This window comes from Calliphora vicina, chromosome 4, assembly GCF_958450345.1.
Source record: "Calliphora vicina chromosome 4, idCalVici1.1, whole genome shotgun sequence".
NCBI lineage: Eukaryota > Metazoa > Arthropoda > Insecta > Diptera > Calliphoridae > Calliphora > Calliphora vicina.
In genome coordinates this window covers 75,014,092-75,036,868 of record NC_088783.1, presented here as the reverse complement: position 1 = coordinate 75,036,868, position 22,777 = coordinate 75,014,092, and the positions used below count along the sequence as shown (strand labels likewise).

The 22,777-nt window shown below is 30.9% G+C and overlaps 1 pseudogene; it reads left to right on the top strand.

The window, feature by feature from the left end:
* Nucleotides 1-21,395, top strand: part of LOC135958506 (uncharacterized) — a 114,807-nt pseudogene extending 93,412 nt beyond the window's left edge.
* Nucleotides 21,396-22,777: the final 1,382 nt, after the last annotated feature.

Below are 22,777 nucleotides of genomic sequence, written 5' to 3'. Positions count from 1 at the left end.
AAATATTGGCTATGGTTTCCCAAAGTTTATGCACACATATATTTATAATACAACAACAATACTCACACATATTCGTACATGAATTTGATTATCCTTGTATTAAATATACTAATATATACATCTATGAGGGCAGACTGAGAAGTACTATTATTAAAGCACCTAGTACAGATTATAACAACCTAGTAAAAAATATAACATTTTCTGTATTAAAAACTGATACACTGCAGTTCCCCTTAATTTTAAATTTGACAGATAACGTATGTTGCAAGCTTGGTTTCTCTTTTATGTATACTTTAAATTTCAAATTGAACAGACTCTTTATCATCTAAAGATGTGTAAAATTTCTTCTGTTCATATCTGCAAATTTAACACTCGTCTATGAATATCATTCCTGAAACTAATATTCCGATTGCCCCCTAACAGTTTCCATCATCTAGAAAATACAATAATACCATAACCACTATATATAGATATTTTCGTATGTAGATATAAATTTTTGGTTAAATTGGTTGCAAAAACAGCACAATAAAAAAAAACTTGTTATCGTATTCACCTGTTACCTTTCGCAAACAACCAACATTGTGGTCTGAATCCTTATACCCACACTTACACACTTCATATGTATGTACTAGACACATCTTCACATCACGCAGATCGTCATCAAGAAAAAGTATAAATATTTATACAAACATGCACACACACGTACGTACCGCATGAGTTGTAAATATGTGCTTGCATACGAATACACACTCAGGTATATATGTATTTATAGTGTTGAATATGTTTACATAAAAAAATTAATTAAATTATCAGTAATAAAAAGTATATGTAGTCTCTGAAAATATATAATTGTAATCTTATATATAATTAACTTGTGTATGTAAGTGATTGGCTGTCTATATAGTTGGACATGTATATACAATTGGGGTATTCACACGATTTTCTAGTTGGTCATAGTGTCATAATGACCACTCTCACCTTGACGACCACTTTTTTCGATTTATCTAAAATCGATAAACGGCTATTCCGATTTCGCTAATTTTTTGTTTAAATGTTCACAGTAAACCAATTTAAGTTTTTACTGAAAGAAAAGTTGACCACGCCAATTTCCTTTCGATATGTCTAAAATCCCAGGACGCCCGGACCGATTTAACTATATTTTTTAATGTTCGCAATAGTCCGCGAAAGTTTTTATAGAAATAAAAATTGTCCCCGTCCACTAATACGCCCACTTATTGAATACATCTGCAAAATACATCGATCTGTGATCACCCATATTTTAGACCAAAATTCGATTACTTATATTAAAACTCACAATATCTTAAATTATTAATAAAAAAGACGCTCGATCTGTGATCACTCATATTTCTGACCAAAAATCGATTTTTTATATAAAAACTCAAAATATCTAAATACGCTAATAACTTGGCCAATAAGCGTTTAATCAAGAAAAAGAGCTCTATCTGTGATCACACATATTTCTGACCGAAAATCGATTTTTTATATAAAAACTCAAAATCTTTAAATTTACTAATAACTTGGCCAATAAGCGTGTAATCAAGAAAAAGAGCTCGATCTGTGATCACTCATATTTCTGACCAAAAATCAATTTTTTATATAAAAACTCAAAATATCTAAATTCGCTAATAACTTGGCCAATAAGCGTTTAATGAAGAAAAAGAGCTCGATCTGTGATCACTCATATTTCTGACCAAAAATCGATTTTTTATATTAAAACTCAAAATATCTAAAATTGCTAATAACTTGGCCAATAAGCGTTTAATCAAGAAAAAGGGCTAGATCTGTGATCACTCATTTTTCAAACCAAAATTCGATTATTTATATAAAAACTCAAAATATGTACATTGATTTACATATATTCTGTTGTTGCAAGACTTACGTTTTTGACAACAAACTTAGGTTCTTTGTCGCTCAGTAGCGCTTCTATGTATATGTTATTCTATGTCCTATATGAATTAAAATTAGCATTCAATAATACGTTTTTTTCTTTTTAACTATTTCTACCCTTTTCAAACCGCTTCTCACAAATTCACAAATCGAACACAAGCATTTTTTTAACTAGGACACGACAACATCTGTCGGGTCAGCTAGTACTTAACAATTTTTCTGATTAACCTCAAGTGATGAAACAGAGTATAAAAAAGGGTATACAAATATATTTAGACAAATTTCAAAATATTGGTTTGTTGGACTTATATGGCAGCTATGACCTATTATGATTCGATTGTCTTAAAATATTTTAACGTGATTTCTATGTATTTTAATTTAATTTTTACAATAGTTTTATGGTTATTATAGTTTTTAACGCAAATGGAACTTATATGGGATCTGTGGCCAATTATGGACCGATATTCACAAAATTCAGTAGTCTGAATACTTTTTGAGCTGTCACAAATATGTTGATAATGCGGTTATCCACCTAAATTCACAAATTAGTTCTAAGTACTCTGAAATTACACTCTATTGTGTATCAAAAAACGGGCAACACAAAAGACTTGAACATTCAGAATTGTTTTATAATAATCAATATCGTAGCGTCATGAAATAACCACCCATGAAAAAACACCCCAAAAATAAAATGAAATAACCCCCCAAAATTTGGGGCCTTATTTAATATGCAATAAAACCCCAACGAAATGAAATAATGCCCCAAACAGAAATGAAATAACACCCCATTATTGGGGTCTTATTTCATATGAAATAAAACCCCAATTTTTAAAATGAAATAGGACCCCAAACACAGTGAAGGTGATCAAAAACAATTGGGGGTTTCAACCGGTCTGCTAAAGTTTAAACACATTTTTGTTGTTTTTCAAACAAATAAAACTTTTTGAATTTTTTTGATTGTTTTATCATAAAATAACACTTTTTTTGTTTGAAGCACAACAACAATTTGTTTAAACTTTCATAATATATTAGGACCTTATGACAATATAACTTAATAGCAGACGGTTTGAATCCCCTAAATGTTTGTATTTACTTTTGACAAAATAAAATACTGTAAATAAAAACTGTAATCCAACAACATGGACAGTTTCAATTTTGGGAGACATTTGAAATAGCATCTGCCATTAGCTTCATATCGTATTAACTTCATATAATAAAAAATCATATGAAATAATCCCCAATTAAAAAAATTAAATAATACCCCAAAAAATTAAATAACTCCCCAGAAATCGTTGTTGTTGCTCTCTGTACTAATTTTTGGGGGGTTATTTTGTTTTTGGTGGATTATTTCGTGGGGGGTTATTTCATGCCGCCCAATATCGTAATGAAATATGACATATGAAATAGAAATAAAGTACATAGCAGGTTATTATAATACATATACCATGCTCTTTTTATGCCGATCACTGGTCTACAATCATTTACTAAACAAATAGTATATTCTAACCTCTACTAAATAATAACAACAATATGTTGAATAAATATACAACAACCATAATAACAGCCAAACTATTCTGGGGTTAAGTGAATTCTACATAATTTACTGCCGAAACCATTTATTGTCGTTATATATGTGTAGGTTTAAGGTTCGCGTATATAATTTCATTAAAGTGCTTGGTGTGGGTGGATTTTTATGTATTAATCCCTTTTAATTGTACAACATTATTTTTAAATGCCAAGATAAAATACATAGTAAATTAAATCGTAATAGTAGAAAATTAACTTTTGCCAATTTAATATGTACCTTAATTTATTCAATTATGTACTGTAACGACACGTTTTTCCGCTGGTTGCTGGGGTAGTCTCAGTGGAGTCCAGGGTCGTATTGTTGTCTTGATTGAAGAGAAGTTCTCCTATGTCGTCTCAGTAAAGAGAATAAAAGACGCAGTTCTCTTAAACGTATATGCAAAAATAAATATGTAATAGGTATTAAATGAAATGTTGGAATTCATTAAGATTTCGTTTGAGAATTTTTTGAATCTAAAGTTTAGGTTATGTTGTACGTTTCTTGCGTCTTATTATTAGTTTGACCCACTTCTTTACACGTGTATTTCTCTACAGAATTTTAACATAATAAGCCAGACATTTGTTTACCGGTTTTTAGTAAATATATACCGTCGTCATTTGATACCTTTCTGTTTTTTTATATGCCTTTGTAGACTTTTCCTGTGCTTGTGTCTATTGTGCCACATTTTCTATTGTCTAAATCACTGTAATGATCACTTTTGACAGACGCATGTAGCTTTGTATTTCTTCCATATTGCCTGTCTTACTCTATATTACCGAGTTTTTTTCCTTTCTATGTTTCATTATTTTCATTTTATTGGGTCATCTTAATTATCCACTACTTTTTTGATGTTTTAATTTCAGTTGTGTCTAGAACTTAATGTGAAGGAAACATTTGTGTTTCTTTAGCTTCTGTTGGCTGTGATGTGAAGGAAACATTTGTGTTTCTTTATTTTCTGTTGACTGTTTAATGTTTGTTCTTTGTAGTTTTCTGTGATTTAAAGTGAAGTGCATAGTTTAGAATTCCATTGGTGTTATTTTGCCAGTCTATTAATTTTTCTTCTGGTATACCACTTTCAGATACTGTGTGTGACGCTTAAAGTTTTTGCCTTGTAGACAGTTTTAGAAAACACTGAAAACAGCACTGTTTCCCATGCAAGTATTTACTTTACAAAAAATTCTCATTCGGATGCAATAGAAATGTATGGAAGCAATAAAATACTAAAATTTTTAAATTTGTTTAAAAAAAGTGAATATTTGGCACCTTCTCCCTTACAATCTGTTTGCTTTCTTTTCTTTATGTATTTAATTAATAAATTGAAAGGTAATTTATTTTTGCCCAAAGTGCACCTGAAACCCAATTCATAACCCTTATTAACAAATGCCAGAACATTGGCTACACATTGCTTGGCTATGAACATCAATTTATCAGCAAAACAAACAACCTCAGATTCATCAGCCACTTTTAAGAATCAAAATAAAAACACAGAAAAGAAACACTCATTAAGAAATTCAAATGCTTAGACAACACAAGGTAACAACTGTATTACGTTAAACAATTTATCTGTAATTAATAAATCCTTTGTGGATTTAAATAAATTACACTTTTATAACTATGTACTTATATTCTATATATAAGTAATACAAAAATAAGTATATTAAGGGGATGCAGATAAGTGGTTCGTTTAGTTTTGAGCTTTATTAGCATGGAATAAATCGTTTTTCACACTATATTTTCATCTATTCGATTTTGGAGTACAGACTAGGGATGAAACGATACGAGTAACTACAAGTTAATATCGATACTTTTGTTTCGATACCAAGTACTTTTAACATCGATACTTTAGCACCGTGTACCAAGTAGGTATCGGTCAAAAGTACTCGTATCGGTCAAAAATACTCGTTTCATATTAGTAAACAAAACAAATGCTTTTTTTCAATATAATTTTTAATTTGTGTCGTAAAACTTTAATTTGATCAAAAATACCTAGAAATGGGACCCACAAAATCGGCTGTGTGGTTATATTTTACAAAAAAAAGATGAAAAAATGCTTCAAAAGCGTGCGGTATTTTGGCAATACTTTAAATCAGCTTTACACTGGTTCTTATCATGTGAAGAAGTTAGCCGATACAAGTAAGTATCGATACTTTACTACCGATACAGTATCGAGTACATGTATCGATACCCTAGTGGCATCGTTTTATCCCTAGTACAGGCGCAGTTTGCTACCGCTAAATTTAAGACATATGCAGCTACGTGTACGTAATTTTATTTCCGTCTTACCACCCATCTCCTATACGCACCTGGGGACGCATCTTGTAAGGGTTACATTTTCCCCTGAAGGATGATAAGTTATATTATAAAATTCGGATAAAATACCTGTTTAAAACTATTAATAGGGCTCCGTCCTATTAATATTTGTTTCCATCAATGCAAAGCGCTCTCTCTGGGATACGCTTCTTAACTTGAATCGTTTTTGGCCTCAAAAGATGAGCAGTTCTTTTGGCTCGGTCATAACTAACACTGTTTTAGAATAAAAGCTAATCCACATTTTTAAATCATTTACCTAATACTTAAAATTTGTACCACAAATTATAAAACTTCGAATATTTTTTGGACTATCACTAGAATTCAGAGATGAATTGAAGGACCCTTTAAAACACTTTCACCAATATTCAGATGATCCCTTTGTGAGAAATATGAAAAAAATATTGAGATATTGCCTCCTTAAACAAGCTAAACTTTCACTTAGTAGGGAACGACACTTTATTTTTCCTCCATACAAACAAGTCCATCATAATTTATATGTGTAGGTATAACTAGAAAATGGAATATGTTTGTATTTCTGATGCCAAAACCCACAGGAACAACCTGCAGTTAAATCACACAACATGATGGGTTCGTAACAATTCTTATATAAAGTCTTTGAATGAAGCTGATGAAGATGAGTATAAATGTTTACACAGACTGACGAAGAAAAACAATTGTTTGAAGTCTTATATAATTACGTAGTATGTTGGGGAAGTAAATGCCCTTATAGATTTACAATATACCAAATCCTACTACAAAAAGAATTAGTATAATAAAGCAAGCATTAGTTTTTGCTTGAATATTTGCAAGTTAAAGCACAGTGTCTAGAAGCACTTAACTTTTTCTATTTTGTTTTCTGCAAAAAAAAAATAATTGTAAATTATGTATGTTGTACCATAAACACTCTTCAACATATCTGTTGAACAATATTTGTAGTCATTAATCTTAAGTCATACCTTTGGTAGATAGATTGATGCCATAAGGCAGGATGTGAATGACATACCCAAAATGATGTATTCTAAAATGTTTAATGATACACAAATATGTGACAGTAACATTGAAATGGCTTTTAACAGTGTACTTATGTTGCACTGCTATAAATATCTTAAACAAAACAAACTTCATTGGGAAATAAAATTTCCAAAAAACACGTAAAGTGGTCGTTAAAATCAATATAATTTTGAAATGTCTTAATAACATTATGTTACAGCGAAAAAACAATCGCCAAGTGACTTATTACAGGTAATGCCTGACTGACTACTCCAAAATTATTATTATTACATGTGTTTGATTGCAGTATAAATTATATTAATGGACCTTCTTAAATTCTGAGTCGAATCCTATGAAATTCGGAAAGCTATTAATCGTGTCTACAAACTTTATTTTGACGAATACTAAATACACGAACTTTTCTCTTTGGAAAGCCACACGTAACATCAAAACACAGGTAGATGGAACAAGTCCAATGAGAAAAGCCGGTGGTAATTGGGCAAGAAATGCTAAGGACAAAGCATTAATTTTTGCCGAGCATCTGAGTAACGTGTTCAAGCCAAACCCACCCAACAATGATTTTGTACTGGATGATCCTCCTGTTTATGAGACAGAGTATGATCCAATAAGAGTGAGTCCTTAGGAAAGGTCAAGCATAACATAAATACAAAAAAATCTCCAGGTTATGACAAAATTAAACCATCCATGATTAAAAATCTTCCTAATACAGCTATAATTGTGCTATCTGTACTGTTTTCTGCGATCATAAGTCTAGGCGTCTTCCCAACAAATTGGAAAATTGCTCAGATTATAATGATACCTAAGGAATAGATTTAACAATGCCATCTTCATACAGAGCTATAAGTATACTGCCCTGCTTATCAAAGTTATTTGAGAAAGTATTACAATGTAAAATTATACCATATCTAAATAACCGAAATGTTATCCTAGTAAATCGAGCAAGTAAATCGCCCAAGGCATAGCATAAGGGGTTAATACACAAAATTAAATGTCTACTGCCACCAAGTCATACTTATCAGATCGAGTTTTTAGAGTTCAATATTACGATTATGTAACAGGAAATTATGCAGTTAAACCTGGTGTTCCACATATATACATCTAATTTACCTGTGTGCGATAGACTTACCATATCGACATTTGCTGATGATATGGCAACGCTTAGCTCCCACGCAGATCCAAATGTAGCTTCTATGAAATTGGCCAATTATCTAGGACTCGTGGAGATAATGGTTCAACAACTGGAGAACACGAGTAAATGAACTCAAGAGCAAACACATCACATTTACACTCAGAAGGGGTGATTGTCCACCTATCACACTAAGTAATATAAACATTCCACAGACAGATACTGTTACATATCTTGGTTTTCACTTGGATAGACGACTCACTTGGCGTCGTCATATAGAAGCCAAGAGACTTAACATGAAGTTAAGTTCCTCTAGCCTTCACTGTTAATCAATGACCAACCAAAATTAAGCCTTGACTATAAAGTCATCCTGTATAAAAGTGTTTTAAATCCAATTTGGACATATAGAATCCAATTGTGGGGAACGGCCAGTGATTCCAGTATTGAACTTATACAGATGGCGTAATCGAAAATTCTTAGGACCATGACGAAATAAGAAGAAATGAGAATATCCACAGGGACTTGGAAGTACCACTAGTGAAGGATGAGTTTAAGAAAGTACGTGATAAATATATACCAGTCACGAGCAAAATTGGGATTCTAATGCACGCGTGCATAGGCCAAAAAATTCTGCTGACGCTTTGTTGACACACCTACACTATAAGCTTGTGTGTATTAGTGTGTCTGTGTTTTACTGAAATGACCACTTGTTTGTTGCTTTGTTACGATCGCAGAGATCAAAATCAAATCAGTTGCTGTTTAGCATTTGTAGAAGCAAGGTTATGTTGCGGATTTTTTTATGTTTATGATTTTCTCTCTTTTATTACAGTCAGTACAGTCAGTCATCTCTCTGCTGCTTAACGCACACAAATATACTCATTGTGGTATGTGTTTGCCCATGACTGATATATACTGAAACTACAATGCCACCCGAATCCGCTTGCTCGGCATCTCACATAGACCCAAAACAAATCAAGTCTTCGTAGAGGAGATCTACCACCCCGATAAGATGAGGTCCATTTATCTTTAAATGCTCTCGTCGGAGAGCAATTAGTTTTAATTTTAGTTATAAGATTTAACAACTTATTGTAAGGCCTAATGATATAGGCAGATTCAATAAATAAATATAAAGTTAATGTTTAGAAATGATTTTCACACCCAAATTGGTCAACTTTAAACATATGTACGTGCGTATGTGAATCTTAAAGTCCAATTGAGAAATTGTATTTGCACAACCAGAGAAAAAATATATGTAGTTTGATCACAGCCATTTTTAACATGATTACAAATTTATTATTTATATGATTGCGGCAACCAAAATATGCTAAAGTTACTATTTACACTACTGCTGCATTCATTTATATACATATTTTTTGTAATTATGTAAGTGTTTGTGACAAAAATTTCTATGTTGCTTTTGATTATCATTATCTTAGATGCTTTCCAAATTTTTTGTTTATATTAAATCCTGAACTTAAAAAATTTACTTTAAAATTATTGGCCCATAATCATAGTCAAACATTAAAGTCGGTTCTTTTTAAAAACAACTTTAAATTAAAAACCCGCTTTATATTATTTCCCAACTATAGTCAAAATTGAAGTATGTTTTAAATTGAACCGACTTTAACTGGGTGCCACCTCAAATGTAGAAAATGTTTTCATACAATATGCAACAAAATATAGACAAGTGGCACCGCTGAACAGCTGACATAGAAAATTAAAACAAAAAAGGTGAACAATAAAAGTAACCGGGACAACTAAAGAAAAAAGTTTTTTGTGGTGGAAAAATGGAAAAGATAAGATTAATATCATATTTAGAATATTTTGGTACTAATTTTATTGATAACTGTCCAATAATTGCAAATTTCTTTTTAATTTTTGCCGAACTTTTTTACATGGCGACGAACAGCTGATGCTGTTGTTAAATGAGTTAATAACAGCTTCAGCTTGTTTTATATTTACAGTCGACTTTAACGTCAAAAATATACTTTAACTTGTCTATGGTAGACCTAAAGTTTACTCTTAAGTAAAGACGACTTTATTTCTATTAAAATATACTTTATTTCTGACTATGATTATGGGCCATTGTGTTTCTTAAAGTTTCTATTTTACTTCACCAATATTTGCTGTCATGAACAATTTTTATTTTCAAAACATTCCGTTTCACCCCAGTTACGATATTATTTCAACCTGAGCTTTATGACATATTCTACACAGACGAACAGAAGGGCATAGCTTAATCGACTAACCCCCATTAACACGAAGTCTGGTTATGCCTTAACTAATAGTTATACTAACGGTTAAAATTATTTCTATATGAAAACTGTCAGTATAACTATTAGTTAAAACATAATCAGACTTCGTGTTACTGGGTGTTAGAATTTAATAAGGATCAATCAAATATAAACTTCGTTGGGTCTCAGATGAATATTTCTCAATGTTACACACGGAATACCAAACTTACATAAACTCTCTTTCACCACTTTTGGTGGTGAAGGGTGTGAAAAGTTCGAAAAATTGAACTAAAAACTTTTAGTAAAATTTTCCAACATTTTTTAATATACTCTTTTACTGTTTACTTAAATTAAATTTAACTTTTGGTCCAAAATAAAAATCCAGCTCTAAGAGAATTTGGTTAGTTTTTATTAACAAACCTGAAACTTTTAAAACAGTCTCTGTAAAAATATCAACCACTCCTCTGCATTTTAAAAATAAGATAAATTATTATGGGAACACATCAAAAAAATAAATATGTATAAACATATTTAAATAAAATAACAAGAATCAAACACTTACTGTGAGGTCTGCTGCGACGCTTCTTGTTGCTGTTTAGACATTTAAATATACATAATCCAACCACAATTTTACCACATGCTCTGGTTTTGCTTACTCGGTTTTTGGTTGGGCTGCTGCTGCAGCTGGATTTAGTCAAGTTGCCGGCACAAGCACGTACTTACCGAGAAATATTTAATATTAACTAATTCAACAGTATTTTCTTATTATTTCATAATGTACTCAGTTTTGTTCAATTTATTCATTCGTTCATTTATTTATTATTCTTATTCTTATGCTGATTTGTTTTTTTTTTTCTCTCTCTCTTTCTTTTCCGCAATCTTGCTTCGATGAACGAAAACAAAAAATACAACTATAACAACAACAAATACAATAAATGAAACAAGAAAAGGTATCATGGATGCATTGAAGAGGCGACGAACTGGTACTTATTTCATTTGGTCGTCATACATATAGCGGTGATCTCAGATACTCGTTAGAGTTTGAAGAACCAAGCGATTGAAAACTTTTAATCCAATACGCCAACGAACGTGACGAGTATATTTATGAGTGTGAAGATTCATCACATCCGCCTTTAGTGTTGTTAGTCTATTTATGTAATTGGTAAGTTTCCTTTGGATATACATACATTCATACATACATGTACATTAGGGTGTCTCTTTTTGAATTATAGATTCGAAAATTTTCCTCCGTCGTCTATAATCCAAATTTTGAAATTAAATGTTGAGCAAAAATCCAATAATCAATATACTGCTAGTATATCAAACCAAAATATTTATTGTACCCGCACTTAATATGTCATTCATGTGAGGAAATACATACATATATACGTATTTGTATGTCTGTGAATACATATACTCGTATTATTGTCTACAATCAATCATGTTGATATGTTGCCATTGCACACATATTCACATATATTCTTAACGCATCACACCTATTTTTCATTCTGTTCATCATCGTCACATTGTCAATGTTCTTGAACTCCTTTCTAAATATGTCAAGTTAAAGCGGAAATAAAAACAGTCCACTGTTGTGATTTCACTTCAAGATTATACGGTACGTGTATTTTACTGATGGACCTAAATGACAAGTGCTTTCACATAGCTACAAGGGCAGGCTGAAAAGTGATTGCTGAGAAGGCTGAAAAGTCATTGCAGAGCAACGCCGTTTAGTCAATATAATGTAAAATTATTTGTTACCGTTTCATTCTGCAGGTTTGTTAGTAAAAATTTAAATTTTGTTAGAATTACGTTTTTTTGTATAATATTGGGGATTTAAAATTGTGGGGATTCTACAAAATTTATTGGAAATTTATTTTTTTTAATTTAGTTTTTCTGAAATCTATTGAAACAATATTTGAAATATAACTTTATTCAACAAATTAAAATGTTTTGTTTTGGAAATTTTCGTGATTTTACTAATAATTTTTTTAGTTTTAAAATATTTGATATTTTATTGACTTCCCTTAAATTTTAAAATTAAGGAACTTTTCAGATTTCCCTCTGAATAAACTACTGTTTAAATAGTATATTATGCGATCGGATACATTAAATCAGTGATAATAACGCAGGCACCCACCTTGCTTTCATTACGTTTATTTTTTTTCTGTTTCCCCATCAAATTATAAATTAGTTTTTGGGAAATTCCTATGGAAAATCTGAAACAAATTTTTTGATGTATCATCATGTTCAAGCATTTGCTGAGTGACTGGCTGATGGAGACTATAATGAAGTGTTGAAGATGTTTGACTTGACATGTGGACAAAAGAATGTATCACGAAAGTAAGCTAGCCATGGTAGCCCTTCCCAAAAATGAATGATGATATTTGTAATTTAACTATAAGCTTAACATGGGGCTGCTTTGATTTACTTTACTTTTTTGATGTACTGTAAAAATTATTTACATTTATTTGAATTAAAGACAGAAACAGTTTTAATTGTACAAAATATTTTATACTTATAATAAAAAAATTACAAGTCGTATTTTTGTTACAGCAAACTTCATTAAAAAATTTGTGAAGAGATTTTTTAAAATTCTTATATGACAAAATTTAATTCTTGCGTATACTTTATATTTTCATGCACATTTTACTTGACTTAAATATTCCTCATACGCATTAAGTTCTATCAACCATGTAGCTATATAAAATTGCATACTTTAAGGATGAAATACATATAATGTATGTGGTACACGTGTACGTATACTTATTATTTATTTACACAATGTATATAGGAAAAAACATGAGCAAAATTCACGATTAACCCATTCCTGCCTAATGGGTATTTAAATACCCATAAAAGTGACTACAGTAAAAAAATTCTAGCGAGAGCCATATTATAGATTATGACTTCAACTTGCGTTTTTATTTAGAAGAAGAGATTGATTAGCCCAGAAAAAATTAAAAAAATATTTTTTTTTACTTTTTGACTTTATCTTCCGTATAGGTAAAATGGTGATTTCTTCTATGTCGGAAAATGCTCGGGAAAAGCGTTGCCAAATAAAGGAAAATGCGAAAAACCAAAAACACACGGCGGATTTAGATAGCTTTAGACATCCCATCTATAATGTAGAAAAGTAAAAAGTAGTTTGTAAACACACTTGCTCCACACACTGTGTATAATGTAAATGGGTATTTAAATACCCAACAGACCTTAATGAGTTCCAAATATAACAAATGTTTCCATATCAAAAAAAATTATTTTATAGTAAATAAAAAGCAAATTGGTATTTTTTATTTATTTAATTAAAATTATAAATTATTTAGCCTTTAAAACTTTAGATTTCTCTGGAGCTGCTCCATTGTGGTAGTGGTGGATGTAAATTCACCTGGCACTTCTAACATCCATATTCGGTTTTCCATTGTAATGTGGACAACGATGACGAGTAGATAATTTTCCGATTAAATGATCAATGCGATCATACCTAAGCCGCATTTATGACCCGGAAGTCAGCATTTTCCCGGGATTTTAATGATTTGATTTCACCATACCTCTACTCGGAAATCAAATTGCGACATTTGGGACTTTGACAAAGACAATGTAGCTTCCATGCATTTCTTTCACTCGACCACATTTCCTCATTCCAATTTTGCGAGTCAGGTTTTGTTCGTCGTGCAACAATTGCACATTGTCATTTAATTTCTCATTGTCACTAATGGCATCGATATCATCAGGTGGAATTATATTGATATCAACAGTATCTGGTTGTTCGGAAAAAAATTTTCTTCTGCATCAGACCAATTTTCAATACTGTCTTGCAATTCGGCAGTAGTAAGGATTTTCTGATGACGAATAATTTTTATAAATGATTTGTTTTACGCCTATGACAGTTTCGTACTAGATTAAAGAAGCAGGTTACATTTTATCTTTAATCTAGTACGAAACTGTCGTAGTCGTAAAACACATACGCCAACCACGATAAGGGTGAATATAACAAATATTCCAATTTTTCACTTTTTATAGTTATATTGTTTGCTTTTTTACACAGAGATACACTTTTACAATTTGCTTTACTAAGATAACTATTTTTAAAATATTCAAAAAAATATCTCTTTAAAGCCTGTTGGGTATTTAAATACCCATGTCCTATCCCGGGTATGTAACGAGGTAAAATTTTTTTTTTCACTCCAAACAACTTCTACGAACCACCAGGTACATTTTTAAAAATTTAGTTAAAATCGTACGAGCGGATCTATGGTCAGGCATTAATGGGTTAATCAACCGCTGCATCAGTTTGTGTCATATGTGTTTAGTATTGTTGAAAAGAAAATTTTTTCTAGATTAATAATATGTATGTGATACACCTCTGAAAGAAAATTATGGATAAAACTGTGAACAAATAAACCAATTATTTTAAATATTTTTTTTTATAATTTCTGAAAATAAATACATTTTATATATTGTTATTACTTGCTATAGTCCTCGTGTATCTTTATCATTTAACTTCATAGATAAAACTATGTAAAAATATTTTAATACTTGCAATAGACAAGTTTTTCTTGCCAATTTATTTATTCAGAAAGAAGCTAAATTTTGTTTTATTTCGATGCATACTAGTGTTGCCACATGTCCCGATTTTCCAAATTGTATACATACTGGACATAAAGATTTTAAAGAACAGTTGATTTTGATATATCTTTATATAAGAAGAGTAATTCCCATTAACACGAAGTCTGGTTATGCCTTAACTAAAACTGTCGGTTAAAATTATTTTTGTATGAAAACTGTCAGTATAGCTATTAGTTGAAACATAACCAGACTTCGTTAAAGAGTTCTTGTCCACAGTTGTTTTTCAATCGATGTTAAATTTTAAATAAAACAACATTTCTAATGATGTTTGTATCGATGTTTGTATTGTGATTTTTCGACTTTGCCTATATCCCCATCTACGATTGGCTTATACATCATTTTGCAATCGGAACAGTAGTTAGAAGATTCAGATTTACTACCAGTTTTTTTAGACTGACCCCAGATTGGGGCTCTAACCTTCGAAAACAGTGAAAACTACGAAACTTTTACGTCTACATTAGACTAGGCTACAACATAAGACTTTAACGCCATTTATTAACAGATGTTTGTAGAGAATTAATCTGTAAAACATTAGATAATACACATGGAAAAAATAGATTTAGATTAGATGGGCACTATCGATCCATGATTTTACCTAGCCCCCATACAAATGTTCTTCCGGAATGAGCAGTCATAACTACTTTGAACAATTTAGTTCTAAGTACTTTGAAATTATATTGTAAAGTATCGCGAAAATCGGGCAAAAGTTATCCCTAGTTCTCATACAAGGTCCCCTTGAGTTATCATAATTAATATCGTGATGAAATTGGATAAACAAGTTTTTTATGAACCTAAATCGTTCTACCAACTTTTGTGAGGATCGGTCCATAATCAATATGTGGATAACTCAAGACGTTTCTCCACTTTTTTATACCTTCTAAAAAATAAGATTTGTCGAGTTCATCAAAATAGGTATTGGTTTGTGAGATGATTTCTTCATTGGAATCAAATCTCCCAATTCTTCCCCAGCAAAACATATTTTGGATTTGGAAGCAATAAATATGATTACTGCGTCTTCTACTGCTACATTAATTGCATCCTAAAATTATTGCCTTACAAAAATGATTTTGGAAGGCATACATTAAGGTATTCGTATAGGTGGTGAAGAAAAAATCAGCACTTCTTGTTAGGCAATCACTGGGTCCGTATGATTTTATTGCTTCTCAGCAGCTCTAAAATCTATGTGCACAATTGTTTGCACATATTTAATTCGATGAAATCAGGTTAATTTTAAAGCTGTGAAATATGCTTATTTTGGATTCCTTATGCAGAGCCTCTACGCGAGGAATTCCATATAAAAATCATGTAATCTTTCATGCGAAGTGGCAGCAGTATACAAGTGCTCTCTGCCTTACAAACCTGCTTCCGAGGAAGCACAATTTTTTGCTGGGTCAGGTTTGAAATAGAAGAAAAAGTCGGGGCTATCAAGGGAATAGGAAGGATGAAGGAGTAGTTCGTAGCCTAACTCATGGATTTTTGTTTTTCTTAAAATTCCCAATATTCGCCATTGATTGTTTACCCCTTTGAAGTCAATATGGATTATACCATGTGCATCTCAAAAAAAGGTCGTCATGACCTTATTGGTTGACGAACCCAACTTGGTCATCCTTGGCGCTGATTCACCCCAAAAACCCTACTGGTTTGACTGCTGCTTGGTCTGTTTGTATTGTGTTGGATCCATGTTTCGTTCACTGTTAGGAAACGGCCCCAAAATTCACCCATATTGCTATTGAACAACGCCAAACACACCGGCGAAATTGTCACACGATTGAGTTTGTGGTCGATTGTGCGAAAACACGATACCCATCTTGCGAAAAACTATTTCATACCGAAGTGTTCATTCACTCGTACTTTAAATTTCCGATCCGTCAACACCATATCATCTTGCGAAAAACTATTTCATACCGAAGTGTTCATTCAAAATTGAAGAATTGTGAAATACCTATGGCTTCCATAATCACTCGTACTTTAAATTTCCGATCGGTCAACACCATATCATGAATTTTTCCAATTGTTTCGGGTGCAGAGATCTCAACTGGGCGTCAGGAACGTTCGTCCTCTTCCGTGTTTGTAGGGCCACAACGAAATTCAATAATACACTTTTTTACCAATGACATTGATAGTGTAGAGTTTCCATAGTATTTATCAAGCTTAGTCTTGGCAAAAAAATGCTTAATGAGCAGGTGAAATTCCATTTTATAGTCTCCTGTCAATAGTTGTCAAACACAAACTAAAAGATGCAGCAAATTTTAACAGAAGTCTACTGACTGATTCCTGTTGATAGGAGAAGTTAAGAGGCGAGAAATTAAAAAATTATGGTCTTATTTACCCTCCATAGCAATAGAGTAAACATAATTTATTAAAATTCGCTAATTTATAAATTATTTGCCAGAATAAGTCAGTTTCGGTGATGTGAAAATATCTGGGGATTTAGCCATATTTGGTTTACTTTTTTTTTGTGAAATAATAATATCAACTATGTGTATTATATTATAAAACGTCCCTAACTTTATATTTTCATCTCTAACTATAAAACTCCTGTAACTATTTTCATTTCCTTTCTTTTCCAAAATTTGTTTTGATGCATTATTATCTTTGAAAGAATATATTTAAAGACGAAGGAAAAATATAGCAAATAGTACAACTACCCGTTCATACATATATTTTTAAATATTCCTTTGAAAATATACCCTTTGACCATTTAAATCCAAACTAATAACAATTATTTTCAACCTTCTCTGCCCAAAATCAAAATATCTTTACATTTTTTCCTATTCCTTTGTATAATTGTTTATGGTTTGTATGTGTTCAAGTGCTGTAAGTATTTGTGTATATGTGTATCGACGTTGATGTTACATGTTACATGTCGATACTGCTGAGATATGTATATCTGTATCTATGGCATTAGAGATGCTGTAGATGTTGATTGTATTGCCTGAATTCTGAAATTTGGTCATAAAAAATTAGACAAACTTTATATAAACATGATGATATTTTGTTTTCTTTCATTTTTGTTATTTTTATGTGTGTGTAAGTGTCTGTAACATGAAGCTATATGCAACATTTATGTGCTAAAATAAATTAAAACCTGCAAAAAAAATTGTAAAGAAAAAAAATGCTTCACTCTTACCTACTCATAGTTCACATACTTAACAATTTCAATTTATCTGTTGGTTAGAAATTTTCTATCTCGGAAAAAAAGGCATTCATAGACAGACAAAGACATTTAGATACATATTCAAGACATTTTTTCCAAGGCAATAACTATTACAGATTTGTTTATTTAGCTGATTTCAGATTGTGCAATGAAATTGTTCTCCCATTCTGCCAAAAATTATAGTGCTTCAACGAGATTAACTGATGCTGAAATTTAGTAATTACTTTCTTATAATAAAATTAATATTCTTCAGATTTTCCCATTTATATATTTATCAAAACCAGGATCGCCTGGTGGTCGAAATTCGACCACTTTTATGGAAAGATATCATTAAATATTTTTTTATATTGTGCACATCTAGAGAAAAAACCTTTTTAACCATATATATTTTATCAATATTGGTGGACATACTTAAAAGTGTACCACAAAAAAGAAACGTGTGGCATATTTATATATAAGATGATATAAAAAATGTATAATTATTTGCAATTGAAAAATATCTATATATCTAAAAATTAAATGGTTCATGTATGTAATGTCATCACTTGAGAACGGCTGGAGCGATTGGGCTGATTTTTTTTATTCGATTCGACATTTTCAGGAGATGGTTTGTAAAGAAAAAAATTCAAAAATTCCAGGTAAAACTCGGAATTTCTTTTTTTGTGAGTCCAGTCAACTGTAATAAAAAAGCTCCCTAAAGTATGCAGTACAAATTTAGATATTTTATTTGCAAATAAATAAGAACAGGCTGGTGTGCGTGGGTTGGAGAAACTTGAAAAAATAACATTAGTAAATGCTACCGGGCGAAGCCGGGGCGATCAACTAGTTTTAAATATTTTTCGGATTCCTCAGCTCCAGAATTAACAAAATTAATCATATTTTATTATGTATCAATTGTTGGTCTAACAGTTCATATTAGTTGTTCAATAAGACAATAATTAAATAAAATATCAAACAAACTCACAATTTTAAACATTTATCCAGATTTCAATTCAGCAGCGCTTTCAAACAAAGATATTTATACAGTGGTGTTATTAGCCACTACTTCAATAATATTTTGACTTTTGACCTTTAGTATCTCAAACGTTTTTAGCACAACTTCTTAAAGAGGGCATCTTTGTTAAATAACAACTCTTAATACAAAAACTCTGTAAATAAACGCACAAAAAACAAACCGTTCCACAGCCCATATCATACAATACAATTTAAAGAAATGAAATACGATGACATATTCAAATACACCTCAGGATACCATACTCCAAAAAAAGAAATATACATAGATATACACATTCAAGTAAATCAACAGCCTTCATTTATGAACTTATATACATATGAACATTTTGCACCATTACCAATTTGTTGATATAGTGTTTAAATGGTTTGTTTGTATTCGTTTAGGGCTCAGAACCGCACATTTACACTGGCATACAAGTGTACTCATTACTCACAAGTCCACACAAATACTCACATACAGATACCATTCAACTTCACCATGTTTAAACTAATTTCTTTTATATGGCTGTGTTACTTGTATTTACAGTTCCTCATGTGGAATTACTTGATGAAGGTGGTTCAACTATACCGGAGAAATATTATAAGGCTGGCAGTACCATTGAACTACAATGTGTCATATTGAAAATTCCTCTGCCGTCATCGTATATAACTTGGCGACACAATACGCGCTTACTAAACTATGACACCAGTCGTGGTGAAATTAGGTAAGTACAAATATTCTCACGTTCTCACAATCTCAATTACATTACCTAACCCGCACTTTACTGCGGCTACAATTACTGAATATATGTATGTATAGTGAACTGAACACATACACAAATGCTTTATACTTAGGCACCTTTATATATTCTTATTTCGGAATACATACATACATATACTATATAGTAAAGAGTAATATTGTTAAGATATGTGAGATAGAGAAACTACGCCATCAATACACCTGTCAAAATGGCAAATTAAGTTTTAAATTTAAAATGGCTTAATCCTCCGAAAAATTGTCAACACACTAATACATAAATACATAGATATATACATGCAACCGCATTTGAACACATTCACACATTGATACAAAAAGTAAAATACGAGTTTGTATTAGAAATAGAAATAGTATTTACAAAAATGAACCAAAAAAATCCACACACACAAAACTTTTAACTAAGGTGACACGTTTGTATTAAATGTATATACGAGAGCAATATGAAGAGATCATTCATGAATATAAGAGATGCTGGCATGCATTTTGTTGATTGATTTGCAAATTATTATTTTTGGTGACATAATGTTTAATAACTAGGCCCTAATTTTGTAAATCACTTCACAAAGTGATATTTATATGGAAAGCAAAAACAAAATTTGAAAAATTTTAAAAATTTGGTTTTGTTTTATATACAAATTCTTAACAGAACAAACGCACCAAAATTCAAGCATTGATTTGCCTTTCATAATTTGAAAATTTTGTATATAAAACAAAAACAAATTTTTAAAATTTTTGAAATTTTGTTTTTGCTTTCCATATAAATATCACTTTGTGAAGTGATTTACAAAATTAGGGCCTATGTGAGAACAAATTATAGAAATACAAATGTTATTAAAAATTAAAACCACATGCAAAATATACGCCATCTATTGTAAATACCACATTTTAAAGTCATACAACCAATAATAAAACGAATAATTCGAATAAGAGATTTTAACTTATTCGAATAATTTGATTACGTATCTAAAATTAATCAAATTAATCGAATAAGCTTCGTCGAGTCGTATATAAAGTCGTGCTATATTCGGCTGTGCCGAATCTTATTTACCCACCACCAATATAATACTGGCACCGATTGTTCTGCATTTTATATAAAACATATTTAGAGGTAACGGTATTTTAGCTTATTTCGGTAATGGTACTTGCTGTTATTTCGGAATGGGTATTTAATAATAATGGTATTTTCATCGTGAATTAAATTATTAATAAAATTTACAAAAATTAAAAATAAGTTGACAAAGTTGGTATTTAATACTTTAAATTCTTTAGATTTCAATAATTCCAAATTATTTGTAGAATGTCGATAATGATATTTACAATTATGTATCTGTAATGGTAATTACAGTTATGTCGGTAACAGTAGCTTAGTGATAATGATATTTGAGCTGAATAGGTAATTTTGTGTTTTGTTTAATCCAAAACTTTTTGCCGATTCAATATATTTTTGAATACATAAGTTAGCTATTAGTAATGGTTGCATTTGTTTTTCTTTAACACCTCAAACTTGTTCACATTTTCTATAAAGTTTTACAAATAAACACATATATACTTGAAAATCTTATTACAAGATTTAATTTTTGTTTTTTTCTGTCTTCTTTTTTGCAGGTGATTTAACGGCAGTTGTACAATATAATTCTGCTGCAGCTGTTATTGTACTACGAGAATTGATACAATTACGTTGAATTTACGTTACAGCTGCCTACTTTTTTGGGAACTAAATAATGCCGTGATGCAAGCTGCAATGGCATAAAAATAACAAAATATGTAATAAGCTAAAGGAATAAGTAATATAAAATCCACTTTTCTTTGATTAACTACAGTCAACTGCCAACTAACACCACCAGTAACTTAGCCATATATTAACAGTGACAAATCAAGTCAAAGGATCAAGTTCGTTTTTGCTTGGATTTACCCCAAGACCACTTTTCGTGGCCCAGTTGTCGATCAACCCTAAAGCAGTGAACATAATATCACTAATCACATTCAGAAACAATCCTGATACAAGCATCACCACATCGACTACATAAGCGACAACTATTATGCCTTTTCTGTCTAGATCAATGGGAATTGAGTTAATAGCGATAAGCCATAACAGTGGAGAGATTACCCCGCCGCAGTGGAGAGATCAAAATATTGCTAAACTTGCAAATGTATCCGAATTGGTCAAGTTAAACATTTGGTTTTTAGATTGCAAATGTTGAGAATTCAAATAAAGCAAAATAATGACTACTCAATGCACACCCACATACAATCACATTTATACACTGTGACAGACGCATATGAAAGTAATTTAATTTAAATCTGATTCTAAATTCACCAAAAACTCAACAATAACAAATTCATAATTTACACAAACACACTTACATATACATATTAACATACATATAAATTTAGGCATATTGAATAAAATACATATATTATGGAATGATAAATAAATGAACAAAAAAACATGTTTCGTTCTAAATCAAACATTTATTTTTGACTTTCATTTTGAATGGGAAAACCTTTTTAGATTTAGATGCTTCACTTGGCTCCTGAAAAATGTGTCAATTTAGGAATTGGTTTTAGGATTGGTTTTGCAATTACTTTCATCTCATGTCTCTCTATAATGAAATTTAGTTTGGTCTCTTTATTATAAACTATTATATGAAACCGGAAGAAGCTACAAATCTTCTTGCTGTTGAGAAGTTCACATGAAGTAGCTTCTTACATATAAAACTACAATTTAAGTTGCACTCCTTATTATAAAATGTTATATGAAACCAGAACAAGTTAAAAAGCTTAGTATTTTATAACATTTAATGTGGAGTAGTTCGCGTGTAGAAGTTATACCCTACACCACCATAGTGGGGAGGGTATATGGTCAAGCTTGATCGGTTAACGGTTCGAATAACTTAAAATTGATTTTCAAACAATTTGTGTCGATTAACCGCTTAACCGAAATTTCTTTTTTTTGCACTTTATAGTGTTAATATAAAAGTTCTAAATTTATTTTTTGTTATTTTTGGGTCAACTTAAAACATAGCGAACTTTTTAATGTTTTGATTTGTAAAAAAAAATAAAA